Source organism: Mus pahari, chromosome 2 (assembly GCF_900095145.1).
Source record: "Mus pahari chromosome 2, PAHARI_EIJ_v1.1, whole genome shotgun sequence".
NCBI lineage: Eukaryota > Metazoa > Chordata > Mammalia > Rodentia > Muridae > Mus > Mus pahari.
Genome location: NC_034591.1, coordinates 25631493 through 25644678, shown reverse-complemented (window position 1 = coordinate 25644678; position 13186 = coordinate 25631493). Strand labels below are relative to the sequence as shown.

At 38.1% G+C, this 13186-nt stretch overlaps 1 pseudogene; it reads left to right on the top strand.

Annotated features, from left to right (window-relative positions):
- The first annotated feature begins 325 nt into the window (after nt 1-325).
- On the top strand, nt 326-694 carry LOC115063080 (annotated as a pseudogene).
- The last annotated feature ends 12492 nt before the right edge of the window (nt 695-13186 follow it).

The window sequence follows — 13186 nt, the reverse complement described above, 5'->3', positions numbered from 1 at the left end:
GATTTCCTTATATTAAACCATCCCTGCATCCCTGGGATGAAGCCTACTTGGTCATGATGGATGATCATTTTGATGTGTTCTTGGATTCGGTTTGCAAGGATTTTATTGAGTATTTCAAAAAATATTTTTGGTATAAATTTTCTTTGATATACACAGTTCATTAATTCTGTATAACTTCCCCATATTTTCACTTCATGTGAATATGCTATATTTTCCTCTTCTAATTACCATGTATGCATAGTGCCCATTCCCTATTAATAGATAGGTCATTTCTGATCTGACAATGCCTTAATAACAAACAGAATAAAGAGTACACTGCAGAGTTCAACTGGGAGCTTAAGAGATGCCACCAAAGGGAAAATGTAGTTCAGGAAAAGGAGAGAAAGGAGGTGCAGCCTCCAACGGTGGTGGCAATGCAGTAAAAGTCAGACACACTCTATGTGAAAAACATGGGAAAATCATGGAAGCCATGGAAAAGTTAAAGTCTGGGATGAGATCCAGTGAAGTGGCCATACAATGTAATGAAGATAAAGCCAGACAAGGGGGTGACTTGGGTTGGAAAACCAGAGGATCCAACCCAATGGTGGGGCTATTTCAAGAAGCAATATGTGGAATAGATAAGCCTGTGTTTACATATCTACCAGTTAAGACAAATTTTAGGTATCATATTATTATGGTTGAAGAGAGAAAATAAAATCACATGAAAAACTGAAAAAAAAAAAGAGTTATACTGATTTTTGTATAGACATGGTGCAGGACGTCTGGGTTAATATTCTTGGCTTTTAAAAAATAATACTAAATTCTCTTCCATTTTAAAAGGAAACTTTATATAGAATCATTTAAATTAGGTTTATTCCTATGTTTGTGGTTTGGATTATATTGCAGATGAAAAATAATTTATTATTTGCCTGAAAACAAGTATTTGAGTGGTGAATATGTTCTGGTTATTTTGATCTGCATTGTTATGGATATTCTAATACAAAATGAATGAAACACAATTGAAAATCATCTCTACATATACAGGATAATTTTGATTCTTTGCACGATGATTTATTAGATAAAACTGAGCTAATATTTTCATTGATTGTACCCACTTATAAAAATGAGCATTTTAATATGGTATAATTTTCTCCAATTATTTTCACCATTTTCAAACTGAATAGTCATTAATGCAACTAATTCAATGAATGGTTCTGTAGAGTATTTGATATGTCATTATATATCATTCTGATTACTATTCTCTCTCAATGATTAGCTTGGTAAATGCAAGAGGGATTTTGGAAATTGCAAATTAAGAAAGGCTAGGGCTGGCAAGATGGTTCCACAGGTCAAATGCTATCTACACAGGCCTGGAAAACTGAGTTTGATCTCCAGAACTCATATAGAGGTACAAGGGGAGGATCAATCGCATAAAGATTTCCTCTGCCCTCCAGGCACATGCTGCAGCAGCTGTGCACACACACTTGAGCATGGGCTCTGAACGGGACTGTGTGCCTCTATAGATACACATACACAACATAATAAAGATGATAATAATTATAATTAGTAAAATTTAAAAGAAAAGAGAATGAAGGTTGACTAGGACTATTCTATATTCCCTGGGCTACAAAGGAAAGGTTCTGTAGAATTAAAGGTGGGTTTAGAGTGTATTAAAACATAATACAAAGTGTCCATACTACATTTACAAAGGTTCAAAGATGAAATGTTCATTTGTAAGATAAAGTGTGGTCACAAGTATTCTCTAATAATATGCTCAAGTGAACATTAGGAGAAAAAGTGAACAAACAAACCAAAAAATGAAGGCAACAAATAGTAATCAGCAGGATGATGGGTCGCTTGTCAAGAGCTGTGCTTTTAAAGGCCGCAAAAGGAGACTGCCAGATATTTAGAAAGAAGGAGACCACAGGCCAGTGGGGTGGGGGCGTGGGGGGCAGGGATAAGAAGGTGATGAGGGAGGTCAAAGTGCATTGTATACATGCCTGGAAATGTCATAATAAAATCAACATTTTGGTACAGTTAATACATACAAATTTTAAAATGCAAAAACAAGGGCTGGGGTTGGGTGGTAGTGTGCTTGCCTTGTATTTATAATACTGTAAAGGAATTTAGGGAGGAAAAGGAAAGGAAAGACATGGAAACAAAATGTGTTCTCCTCCTTGTATCCAAAGCAAAATGTAATTTGCAATTGTAGTGTCTATTACAAAATTGGATTTTCATTAGAATTCCACTAAAACTGTAAATTGTTTGAGAAGAATCAATACTTTTAGGCTAGCCAGCCAAGTGATTTTTTTTTTTTATCAAAGATGGGCTACAGTTTATTTATTAACAGCCTTCATTGTTTTTCTAATAGCGTTTTTGGTAGATTATGTCAACGTACAAATTATCAAACTTGAGAGAAGAGGGAGGAGTAAAGTTGGATAACCCACAAGCACCATGCAAAGCGGTTGGGAGATGCCAGATGCTGCGCTCAGTAGAGACCACACGTCCCAACTGCTTCTGTACACTGACTGCTGGGGTGCTAGAAGACATTTCAGCCTAACAGACATCTTCCCAGACAGGGAAATCAACCAATGGTACAAAAGCTCTGAAAACGAAGCTCATATTTTGTTTGTGCTAGACTAAAGAGGACCCTGAGCTGTGATAAACACCGTTATGGAACATTCTTTTTGTTTGTTTGTGTGTTTTGTTTTTCGAGGCAGGGTTTCTCTGTGTAGCCCTGGCTGTCCTGGAACTCACTCTGTAGACCAGGCTGGCCTCGAACTCAAAAATCCGCCTGCCTCTGCCTCCCGAGTGCTGGGATTAAGGGCGTGCCCCAGCAATGCCCGGCTTTAGGCCATTCTTTAACATTCTTTAACACCGGTAACAGGTCCTAGTTTTTTTGTTTGTTTGTTTGTTTGATTGATTTGTTTGTTTTTTTTTTGGGGGGGAGGGGGTCAAGACAGGGTTTCTCTGTATAGCCCTGGCTGTCCTGGAACTCACTTTGTAGACTAAGCTGGCCTCGAACTCAGAAATCTGCCTGCCTCTGCCTCCCGAGCGCTGGGATTAAAGGCATGCGCCACCACGCCCGGCTAGGTCCTAGTTTTGTGTGTTGATAACTATACACATGAATGCACCTACCTGAAGTATCACCCTTCAGAACGTACTCTGGGGCACATAGTGGCAGGTTCATTGACTTATTACGGGAGAGGTCTTCGATGCCTCTGTGATGAATGGTAATTGGTTGCAACGCGTTGCCATATCTGATTGGCTATTATTGGCAGTAGTAGTGGCAAATCTTAAAACCCTTTGACTATTTGTCAGCAATGGCTGAGGCCATTCACTGACAGGTACAGGGCTTAGCCACTCAATTACCTCATGAGAGGAATGAGTGTGCACAGTTTCTCTATAGAAATATTCCTCTATAGAAATAGTTGGTAAAGTTATATACTTATGACCTCAAGATACAAGCTAAACTCCAAGGGAGATAACTCAAAAAAAATTTTTACTAAATATTTTATGGTTGAAATAATAAAAATTAAAGACAAAAAACCACCACCACCACCAACAACAAAAAAACCTTGAAAACAGCCTGAGGAGAGAGGGGGGAAACAAAGACACTTTTTGATAAATATAATTTTAAAAAATGGCTCTGCAGATTTTTCATAAAAGGAGTGCTAAAGAAAGTTATTCAGGCTGAAAGAAATGATACCAGAAGAAAGCACTTGACTTTTATGGCTTAATAAAGTTTAATTATATTATAGCTCATAATCCTTGACAGAGTCTATTCACTTATGGAAAAGGGATTAACATGAATCTTTACTTTTTCTTTTCTTTTTTTCCATTTTTTATTATTATTATTTTCTTTATTTACATTTCAAATGCTATCCCAAAAGTTCCCTATACCCCTCCACCCCGCCCCTGCTCTCCTACCCACCCACTCCCACTACTTGGCCCTGGCCTTCCCCTGTGCTGGGTCATATAAAGTTTGCAAGACCAAGGGACCTCTCTTCCCAATGATGGCCGATTAGGCCATCTTCTGCTACATATGCAGCTAGAGACTCGAGCTCAGGGTGTACTGGTTAGTTCATATTGTTGTTGCACCTACAGGGTTGCAGCTCCCTTCAGCTCCTTGGATACTTTCTCTAGCTCCTCCATTGGGGGCCCTGTGTTCCATCCAATAGCTGACTGTGAGCATCCACGGCTGTGTTTGCCAGGCACTGGCATAGCCTCACAAGAGACCGCTATATTAGGGTCCCTTCAGCAGAATCTTGCTGGCATGTGCATTAGTATCTGGGTTTAGTGGCTGATGATGGGATGGATTCCCAGATGNGACAGTCTCTGGATAGTCCATCCTTTCATCTTAGCTCTAAATTTTGTCTCTGTACCTATATCCTTTCATGGGTATTTTGTTCCTTATTCTAAGGAGGAATGAAGTAGCCATACGATGGTCATCCTTCTTGGTTTTCTTGTGCTTTGCAAAATATATTTTGGGTATTCTAAGTTTCTGGGCTTATCAGTGAGTGCATATCTAGTGACTTCTTTTGTGATTGGGTTACCTCACTAAGGATGATATCCTCAACTACTGCTCTTGAGAATTCACCCATGCACATGTGTATTAGCACATATCCACAACACACACACACACACACACACACACACACACACACACAAACATCCACACCACACACCTGCACACACACATTACATCTTAGAGAACGTCCATTTAGGAGAACAATACAGTAGCTTCTCCCAGCCAAGCCACAGCTTTTGGTGGTGCCTGTTTGGGGGGGGGGGGTTATCTTTAGAAACAGAACTTAAATCCAATCAGAAAGTGATTAGAAACTCCCATGATATTCCTCAGATACATGTATTTTCAAATTACATATCTGACAAAGGACATGTGTCTAGATTCTTATGCAGAACTCTCAAAAATGTAACAAAAAAAAAAAACTTAATAAAAGTTTACAAACTATATAAGCAAAAATCCAACCAAAGAAAAACCTTCATTGGCAAGTAAACATATGATGAAATCATATGATGAAATCTTATGATGAAAGGAATGCAGTTTGAAGAAGGCAGGACTCTACTGTCCTTCAAACAGAGTAACCAAAGCACAGCCAACAATGACAACACCTCACTAAGGCAACTACAGCAAAACTAAAGAACAAGAAGGGCTCCACATTACTGGTTGGAAAGAAAATCACAAATTAAGATGTCTTGATAGGAGTAGAGGATACACAGAGTGGCTTCTATCCTCTCTGAGGTGGGGGGGGGGAGGGTGAGTGCAGATTCTCTGTGAAGGAGGGGCTAGGAAGAGGGGCAGCAATTGGGTGTAAAAAAATAAATAAAATAATTTTAAAAGATGTCCCAGTGGCTTCATGGAAACTGGACAATTATTGTTAGCTCAGGAGTCCCACTCAAAGTCACTGGCATAGTGAAGTGACTAGGCCCATACAGAAACTTTAGACAAATGTGTATATACACTTTTATTTACTAGAATTAGAAGCAGAAAATATCCTTGAGGGCAGAATAGGCAATTACACTTCCCTGGTCTTGATCTGTATTATCACACAATATTGCTAATAGTAGTAATAATAAATGTACACACTGTTGATACCCCAACAACATCCATGTATTTCAAATACAGCATGTAAAAGAAGGTAGATTCAAAAGCGCTCAGATGTACGATTCCTTTTGTATTTGGCATTACAGAAAACAAAATAAAATAATATAAAAGACAGTATGGCCAATTTGTAAAACACATGAAACTCAAGAAGAACGAAGACCAAAATGTGGACACTTTGCCCCTTCTTAGAATTGAGAACAAAACACCCATGGAAGGAGTTACAGAGACAAAGTTTGGAGCTGAGACAAAAGGATGGACTATCCAGAAACTGCCCCACCCAGGGGTCCATCCCACAATAAGCCACCAAACACAGACAATATTGTATATGCCAGCAAGACTTTGCTGAAAGGACCCTGATATAGCTGTCTCTTGTGAGGCTATGTCAGTGCCTGGCAAACACAGAAGTGGATTCTCACAGTCATCTATTGGATGGAACACAGAGCCCCCAAAAGAGGAGCTAGAGAAAGTACCCAAGATGCTGAAGGGGTCTGCAACCCTATAAGTGGAACAACAATATGAACTAACCAGTACCCCTTGAGCTCATGTCTCTAGCTGCATATGTAGCAGAAGATGACCTAGTTGGCCATCACTGGGAAGAGAGGTCCCTTGGTCTTGCAAACTTTATATGCCCCAGTACAGGGGAATACCAGGGCCAAGTAATGGGAGTGGGTGGGTAGGGGAGCAGGTTGGGGAGGCTATAGGGAACTTTGAGGATAGCATTTGAAATGTAAATGAAGTAAATACCTAATGAAATAAAATGTTTAAATGGCAAAAAAAAAAAAAAAAGACTGTATGGCTATAGATCGGGTCAATATAAGAAGACAATTAGACTGTCAAGTGGCAACCAAGGATAATTATTTGAATGGCAGTGAGGACTGATTAAATTATTCTATATCTTGATTGTGCTTGTGATTATGTGAGTCTACACATTTGTCAAGCCTCCTAGAATTAGGAGCCATAAAGACTGATTTTTTTAACTGCATGTAAATTAAGGATACTTTTCTTTTTAATTTAAAATACTACTCAGGTTTTCAGAGTTTCAATATAGATTAATGTGTAGCAGGGTTTTTCTTTTTCAAATAAAAGAGAATGAAAATTTCACTATATTTAACCTTCATAATCCCTACATTTCATTTTTCCAAATAAAAGCAATCGAATTATTATCTTTTTATTACAGGGACATGAGTATATTTGATAATGCTGGTAAAATGTCCTGCCAAAGGATGGAAGAAAGGAATACATTGCATCTGCATGGATAAATGGTTGCTGCTACATGTATGGCTGCTCTGTGAGCAGGGCATCTCTATCATGGTAATTTTCAGAATAGATGTCTCCCACAAGGAATCAATGAACCTACCAGTTGATAAATGAGCAAGAACACATGAAATGCCACTGTCTTTATTAGGAGTGGGAAATATAGCCCTCAAGAATAATCTGAACAAAACACACATTGTGTGACTTTCCCTCCAGTCCTTGCTCATTCTTAGGGCTCTACTTACATTCATGAAGGTTTAAAAATAGTTTGCATATTCCAATAAATGATATGTAGGGTTTGTGTTTATTTTAGCAGGCAGTGTTGTGATAGGATTCGGGGATCAGATTAATCCGATCTTATAAACCACATCTGAAATTAATGTTCGTCTTTAATTTTCATATTTGTTTTCTTTATTTCCTTTTCTTTTATCATTTTCTTTTCTCATTCTGTCTAGAAGAAGAAAATAAAATGTGTTCACTCTAGGTCTCTAAAAGATTTTGCCGATTCCTCTTAAAAGCCACCAGAGGTAGTGAAACTAGTCTTTATTATTGCAACTATAGTCTTATCAGTTTGACAGCTATAAGTAAATTTGTTTGTTAAATAGAAATTCAACAACATAGACACACAAAAAGCATCTGTTTCTTGTGGATAATTTTCACTTTCCAATCCTTGTTTTTCTTCTTCTCCCAAACCAAGTTATAGTGTTGCTATAACCATAGAAACAGTGTAGACAAAAAGAATTGATGTAATCGGTCATGGTGGCCTTTGCCTGTAATCCCAACACCAGAGAAGTGGAGACAGGAGAAATCACTACCAGTTACAAGTTCATAGCAAGTTTGGCTGCATGAGAAGCCGAGAGAGAGAGAGAGAGAGAGAGAGAGAGAGAGAGAGAGAGAGAGAGAGAGAGAGAGAGAGGAGGAGCAAAACAGGCATACAAACAAACAAAAATAATGATTGAACAATTAAAATGCAGGCATGATTGAATATATGAATAGTGTGTAATGACTATTATAGTCAGAGCACTCAGTCAATTTACCCCTTTCCATTTAAATAAGCACCTAATTTTCATAAAACAATACAGTCATGGAAAGTTAATAAGACATGCCCTACTTTGCCCTACCTGGCCTGTTTGGATTTGGGAATTTCTTGAATCAAACAAATCTCACATTCATATTAGTGGTCAGAGACAAGGGAGAGGAGTGGAGCCCACACTGCAAGGTAAGTTGGGAGACAAGACAAAGGGATGGTAGAAAAGACTCATTCTCAAAGCATACAACACATGTAACTGAAGATTTGAGGAGCCATCCCTACAGGATCCTCAAGCCCAGAAACTCTTCTGTTTTCTCTTTCTGATACTTTTTCACTAACTTTTATTTCAGTTATGATTTATTACCCTCACTACCTTAATATTGTCCATATCCTCTATGTAGCTCAATCTCTTGTAGCAGAACGTTATCTTAAGATGTATCTGCTTTTATTAAGTGCTGATTTAATGGGCAACAGCTCTATATTTATCTGGAATAGAAAGTTTCTTAAGATACAAATCTGAGAATGCATGTCCCAGGGAAATAATACATGATTATATGAATACTATACTTTGAATAATAAATTACCATCAAACTTTTGAATTAGTACTAATAAGTTGGGTTTTCAAGTGGACACGTCTGTTTTGCTCTTATTACTACACATTTCTGAGCAATTAGAATAAAGTTTAATCTTTTCTAGATTAATAAGGAAGACGGGTTATCTACTTTGTTTCATAAGATATGCTCTAGCTGAGAAGAAATTAATGATCTTTGGTGGGCTCATTATGTGTAAATTTGGCTGTGATATATTCTTGGCCATTTCAAAATGAACTAAGCACATCTAGTCTTTTCCCCTCTGGGATTGTAAAATCAAATATAGAGTATTTTAATAAAGCCATAGATATTCACAAAATATATAAGTGAATTAGGAACTAGTTGTCAGTCATGAAAAGCATTCAATTAAGTGAAAGCTGATATCCACAGAAAGCCATTCCGAGTAACTAAACTGTCCCCTTGGCCACAGTGAGGAGTGTCATAGGGAATGCTCCCTGAGTTGCACTTGTTACCCCGCATATATCACACACCCAGTTTGCTCTTAATCCTGGGCTCAGGGAGTCAGTCACCTTACTAGGATCCCTTTGTTCTCCAGTTTTCTCAGGCCTGCATCTTTAGCTTCAATATTGACAGTAAGACCTCCTCCTGCCGTAATATAAAAACAGGAAGGACAAAGGACAATTTAGCCTCACATGGATTACAGTTGGAAGGAGAAGAGTATTTTAACAGTCTTCTATTGCTTGGTGCTAGACCCAAACAGTCAAATAGTAGCTCATTAAAGATTAGCTACAGTATGAAATCTAAAACTATATCAATTAAGCTTTCTATACTGGATTACATTAAGTTGATTTCTTAGTCTTTTTATTGTTGAATTTTAATATTTTTAAGTCTGTGTATGTTTTTGTGTCTCTGTATTTATACCATATGTACAGGTGCCCTGGGAGCTACCAGTGTTGGACCCCCTGGAGTTCTTACATGCTGGAAATTTTGCAGGCTCGTCTTCCTGGATATAAATTTTCCTAAAGCCTAATCTTCACGGAATATTTCTACTTTCACCACTGCCAATGCCCTCGGTACCAGGTGGCAGTGAGTTTGTGATTGCTTCTGAAACCTGGTCATCTGTTCCTTGCTTTGTGTTTATTAATATGAAGTCAGAACTCTGAAGTAAGACTTGCTAAAAGTATTTGTACCATAGAAATTGGCTACATTCTATAAATCAGACTTGCTCCCTTAGCAGAAGGTAGTTGTTAAACATTTATCAGCACAGCACTGTTTGTTTTCCTTGAAGTGACAGGCTTACATTTGGTGACGAGACATTTCTTACTTATCATCCGAAATTTGGATCTCTATAATTTGTTGGAAAGCTGTTCACTTAAAGAAATGTTCCATTAGAAACGGTAAATTTACTATGTAATTGAAACTATTGGGCAAGCTCTTCTGTTTGAGACAAACTATTTATGTTTTAACATATAGCATGGTTTATGCAAATTTTCCTTCCTTAGAACATTAATCTGTTTATTGTATTAATATAAGATATATACTCAAGCTTCACAATGTAGTAAAATTTGCATTTTTTCTATTCAAGCAAAATATTCCTACAAAGATAACAAACTTGTTGGGTCCCTTCTCAGTGTCTGTGTAAACATGCTTTTAAAAATTGAAAAAATGTTTTTAAAAGTGTTGCCTCCTTTTGGATCCATTTCCCTAGCTGGGCTGCCTTGTCTGGCCTCAGTGGAAGAGAACACACTTGTCCTGATGAGACCTGATGTGCCTGGAAATGTTGATATGGGGTTCGGGAGAGCTCCCCTTCTCCTCAGAGAAGAAGAAATGGGGGGAGGGAGTGGGAGGGTGATACTGGAAGGCAAGAGAGCAGGAAGATGTGATCAGAATGTAAAGTAAATAAATAAATTACTTAATTAATTTAAAAATAATAACATCATAGTACTTTTTTCTCCCAATGTAATAAAAGTCATGTATGTTAGTCTCTTGTTATCTGCATCCTGACCCATTGTGGGTCTACTATATATAGAAACTTATCTGAAGAGAGCTGAATAGACTTTTCTTGACACAGGATTGTAATGTAACTTTTATTCATCTGATGTAATTTTCATGTCAGAGGCTTACTGCTGAATAAGCTCTCCCTTTCTAGTTCTTTCTGAACTCTGCCTGGCTGGTTCAACTCAGCTGTTCTGGCTCAAACTCCTCTGCAAGCTGACTTATTCGATCTAACTTCTCACAGCTTCTCACTTAATTGCTCGGCTTGGCCTTAAGCTAACTCTGGCAATTTGATCTGGCTCCCTCTTATTTTCTAGCTTCACCTGCCTCTGCTGACCTGTACTGAACTGCATGGACTCAGGAGCAAACTCAACTCCACAGCACTGCACTCTTCACTGCTGACTGCTCCAAACTCAAGTCCATTCACCTGAACTGACTAAACTGATTCTCTCCCTGAACTGCTCTTAGATTTCTCCCTAGAGCTGGATCTAGCCTATCTCTGACTCATTTCTTTCAAATCTTTCTCTGATTTGTCACTTTGCCTACCCCTCAATTAGAACTCATTGCTTGGGATTTAAGGACAAGGATTACATCCAGCGGGATTAAAGGTGAGCGCTAAGGTTGTATCTGCATTCCAGCCCAGCTGGATCACACAGACCTATATCTTTGGATATGATCAGAGCAATCATGCTGCTGGATTAAAATTCCTCTACACAGGAGAGAGCATTTGCATATATTAACTCCTCCCAGTTATGACAGTACATACAAGACCTGGGTAACCTTGAGACAAACTTAAAACATTCCAGAACAGAGTAGGGCGATAGACAGAAAATCTCGCTCTAGTCATGAAGCTATTGGCAAATGATAGTTTCTGGGAGAGGGAGAGTCCATTTTCTTTAAGAGCGTGTCCCCTAGTGTTTTTGTCAGGATTTCATTGTTGCAAGGACACACCATGACCAAAAGGCACATTGGGTTTATTTGGTTCACACTTCTAGATTGCAATGCATTATTGGAGGAAATCAGGACAGGAATTCAAGCAGGGGTGGAACCCAGAAGCAGGAACTGATGCAGAGGCTGTGAAGGGATGGTGCTTCCTGGGTTGCTTCCCCTGGTTTACCAAGCCTGCCTTCTTATAGAATCCAGGACTACCAGCCCAGGGATGGCCCCACTCACAGTAGGCCCTCCTCCACTGATCACTAATTGATAAATTTCCTTGCAGCTTGGTCTCATGGAGGCAGTCCTTCAACTGAGCCTCCTTTATAGGTGATGACTCTAGCTTGTGTTAAGTTGACAGGTCACACCAACCTGTACACCTAGTAAAGAGACCGCCGCATTCTAGGGGAAAGTCACATATCCAAGAATATACGGACAGTATGAACTGGACTCAATTGGCTAAAAAAAAGACAAAAGGGGAATATAAGTTGTATGGGTCGAGAAGTGAGGGTGGCTCTGGAGGACTTGGGGGGGGTGTGTGTATTCAAAACAGATCTAATGAAATTCTCAAAGAAGGAATACAAAGAAGAAAGAGTCATTATTTCCAATCTTTTTCATTGTCTACATTCATGACATATGACATTATATTTTATTTTCATTTAAGTGTGTGTTGCACACTCAGTGTAATTTACTCCATACCTTCCTTACTTCCTGTCTTTATTCTTCATTCTCTGCTAGTACCCTTGGTTCCTAGACAGGTCCACTTCTATGTTAAAATCATTTACATAAATCTCATATCTTCTAATGTATGAAGTTAACTGTTATTAATCTTCTGAAAGTATCTCAGGATTACCAGGGTTTTATTGTCTATAATTTCAAAACTATTAAGTAAAGAAAAACCTAAAAAGTTTGCTAACTATATAATACTCTTTAAAAACTAAGAAAGCATTGCCTAAAGAAGAAAGCTGCTAATAGAACTTAAGGTGTAAGAAATAATAATGTAAAGAAAATAGGAAAGCAAATTTCTAATGAAATAATAACACAGAGACCAATGGATGTAATATATAAAAAAAATAAAGTAAGAAACAGAACAAAGTCAGAGAAGAAGATTGTGTGAAATGAAAATAAGATCTTTGAAATTATTCTTCTAGAGGATGAATAAGATATTAACTATAAACTGTGGTTAACCTGATATGGGTGTTAATACTTTCTAAGGAACGATGAATATATAACTAATTTTATTTCAAAATACATACATGTTGTGTAATTCTGGTTAAAATGAAGGAAACAACTAAAAGAGGTGATTAAAAGTAAAATAATTTTAATAATAGTGGAAAAGGGGGCAAAACTATTCTAAGAATCCCAATGGTTCTCAGCCTGTGGGTTGCAACCCTTTTGAGGATAGTGTATCAGGCATCCTGCAAATCAGATATTTACATCATGACTCATAGAAGTAGCAAAACTACAATGATGAAGTAGCAGCAAAATAATTTAAGGGTTGGGGGTCACCACAACATGAGGGACTGTAATAAAGGGTCACAGCCCTTGGAAGATTAGGAAGCACTGAGGCAGAGAAACAGAGACTCCAAATGAATACTGGGTATGTGAACAGCATGCAGAAATCAAATGTCTCTAGGCCTGGTCAAGCCGTTGCCCTATCTACTACGGTCGATCATTGTCTCAGATCTGGTCCCACAATTTAGCCCAGTAAATTAATCTTTGGTTTTCCTCTTAAGTATAATTGCCCTTTTATATGGACATGTCTATCCTGTGAGACTAATTCTTTCTAGACTCCAAGGTGACTCAACAGGAAAGGTT